At 36.9% G+C, this 3,018-nt stretch overlaps 1 non-coding gene across 1 annotated transcript; it reads right to left on the reverse strand.

Moving 5' to 3' along the window:
- Positions 1-672: 672 nt before the first annotated feature.
- LOC111820915 (U6 spliceosomal RNA) lies at positions 673-779 on the reverse strand. The gene has a single exon (XR_002824401.1). It is a non-coding gene; the product is annotated as a U6 spliceosomal RNA (small nuclear RNA).
- Between the last annotated feature and the right edge of the window lie 2,239 nt (positions 780-3,018).

The following is a 3,018-nucleotide window of genomic DNA, read 5'->3' on the forward strand; positions in this document are numbered from 1 at the left end:
CTTCTAGTCCTTGTCCCTGGACTGTTGTGCCCCATTAGTCTCGTTTTGTTTTATGGGACTGTCTAATATTTGACTGAAGTGTGAACCTCGGGTGACTTCATTACTGATCTAAAAGGGTGTCCAGCGGCCATACTCTGGGTTTCTCTAGTCTCTGTCAGGCCAGTAAGTCTGGTTTTTTTGTGTGTGTTAGAATTTTGTTCTACATTTTTCTCCAGCTCCAACCAGGACCCTCTGTTGTGATCCCCGTCAGAGCAGTCAGTGGTGGTAGCTGGGCACCATCTAGTTGTACTGGACTCAGTGTTGGTGGAGGCCATGGTAGTTGTGGTCCATTAGTCCTTTGGACTAATCTTTCCCTTGTTTCTTGTTTTCTTCATTCTCCCATATTCCAGAAGGGGTGAAACCGGTGGAGTATCTTAGATGGCTGCTCACAGGCTTTTAAGACCCCAGACACTACTCACCACAGTAGAATGTAGAACATTTTCTTTATAAACTATGTTATGCCAATTGAGCTAGATATTCCCAGAGACCATGGTCCCCACAGCCCTCCACTTAGCAATTCTGTCCCTCAGGGAGTTTGGATGTACCTATGGAGCTTCCATGACCTTGTCTGGGACAAGTTGTGCTGGCTTCCCTAGTATTGTGTACTGTCTTACCCCTCATCAAAGTTATGACAAAAATATGGAATGCTTCACGAATTTGTGTGTCATCCTTGCTCAGGGGCCATGCTAATCTTCTCTGTATCATTCCAATTTTAGTATATGTGCTGCCAAAGTGAGTAATGTAAGCCTTTCTTAAGGAAAAGGAGTTCATTCATTTTCTAGTTTACTGCAAGTTTTTTTCATGTATTGTGCTAAATTTTGTCAAATGTTTTCCTTCTCATTTATCCAGATAATTGTACTACTTTTTCTCCTTTATTGTCAGTATTCTGATTTACATTGCTTTAATTTAGAATGTTAAACTCACCTTAATGCCTGGATAATAACCACTTAGGATGGATTGTCAGACTTCCATATCTTTCAGTTTGATTAAAGATATTTTAAGTTTTTCTATTTCTTTTAATGCTTTGTGTCATTTTTTTATTGTGGTAAAATGAGCTGGAAAAAAAGGCCACTCTATTCTACATTTCTGAGTTTGTGTTTGATTTCTATTATTTCTTAATTAAAAATTTGATATAATTTATCAAACAGTTAAGTCATCTGAGACTGGAGTTCTCTTTTGGGGAACGGTTTAGTGATAAAATTTATTCTTGTAGTAGATATACAGCTATTCAATTTTTTATTCTCTTCTTGGGTCAATTTTGGTAATTTGAGTCATTCAAGATATTTGTCAGTTTTCTCAAACTAGTTAAATATATAGACAGAACTGTTCACAATATTTCCTTATTAACCTTTTAATGTCTACATAATCTTTAGTGATGGCATCTTTTAGTTTTTTATCTTATCTATTTGTATCTTTTTTTATTATCTCTTGATCAAACTAGTTAGAAGTTTATCAGTTTTATTGATCTTTTCAAAGTCCTAGGTTTTGTGTCCATTGATTTTCTCTATTGTTTTTATTCTATTTCTTTGATATTTGCCTCTACCTATATATTTTTCTTTCGTTCTATTCTTAGGGATTATTTTGCTTTTTATTTTTTATTTCACAAGATGAAAAAAACTGTTTCTCTAATTTTACACCTTTCTTCTTTTCTAACATAAGCATTTTAAGCTACATTTTCCTATAAGCACTACAATAGCTGAATCCTGCAAATATTTTTTCTTATGTATATATTTTTTATTGTACTTTAGGTGAAGGTTTACAGAACAAATAGTTTCTCATTAAACAGTCAGTACACATATTGTTTTATGACATTGGTTAACAACCCCACGACATGTCAACCCTCTCCCTTCTCGACCTTTTCATTTTTTATTTTTTGGTGAAAACATACATAGCCAAAGATACACCATTTAAAAAATTTCTACATATACAATTCAGCGACATTGATTACTTTCTTCCAGTTGTGCTGCTATTCTCAATTTAGATGAAGGTTTACAGAACAAAATAGTTTGTCATCAAACAGTGCACATATTGCCCTATGACAATGGTTAAGAACCCCACTACATGTCAACACTGTCTTTACTAAACCTTGGGTTCCCTATCACCAGCTTTCCTGTCCCTTTCTGCTTTCTAGTATTTGTTCCTGGACTGCTGTGCCTCATTAGTCCTTTTTTGTTTTATAGGGCTGTGCAGTCCCCAGCTGAACTGTGAACCTCAGAGTGACTTCACCACTGAACTAAAACGGTGTCTGGGGGCCATACTCTCAGGGTTTCTCCAGTCTCTGTCAGGCCAGTTAATCTAGTCTATTTTTGTGTGTTAGAATTTTGTTCTACTTCCTTCTCCAGCTCTGTCCAGAATCCTCTGTTGTGATCCCCGTCAGAGCAGTCAGTGGTGGTAGCTGGGCACCATCTAGCTGTACTGGACTCAGTCTGGTGGAGGTCTTGGTGGCTGTGGTCCATTATCCTTTGGACTAATCTTTTCCTTGTATCCTGTTCTCTTCATTATCTCTTACTCCCAAAGGGGTGAGACCAGTGGAGTATCTTAGATGGCCACACACAGGCTTTTAAGACCCCAGACGCTACTTACCAAGGTCAATTGAGATGTTCATGTGATTCTTTTCTTTTATTTATGTGGTGGATTACGTTGATTGATTTTCTAATGCTGAAACATCCTTGCATAGCTGGTATGAATCCTACTTGCTCGAGGTGTATTATTTTTTTTGATATGATGCTGAATTCTGTTGGCTAGAATTTTGTTGATAATTTTTGCATCTATATTCATGAGAGATATTAGTCTGTAATTTTCTTTTTTGTGGCATCTTTGCTTGGTTTTGGTACCAGGGTTATGCTGGCTTTATAGAATGAATTCAGAAGTGTCGCTTTCTTTTCTATGTTGTGAAATAATTTGAGTACGACTGGTACAAGCTCTTCGCTGAATGTTTGGTAGAATTCTCCAGTGAAGCCATCTGGGCCAGGGTTTTTT

Source organism: Trichechus manatus, unplaced genomic scaffold (assembly GCF_000243295.1).
Source record: "Trichechus manatus latirostris isolate Lorelei unplaced genomic scaffold, TriManLat1.0 scaffold00055, whole genome shotgun sequence".
NCBI classification, from domain to species: domain Eukaryota; kingdom Metazoa; phylum Chordata; class Mammalia; order Sirenia; family Trichechidae; genus Trichechus; species Trichechus manatus.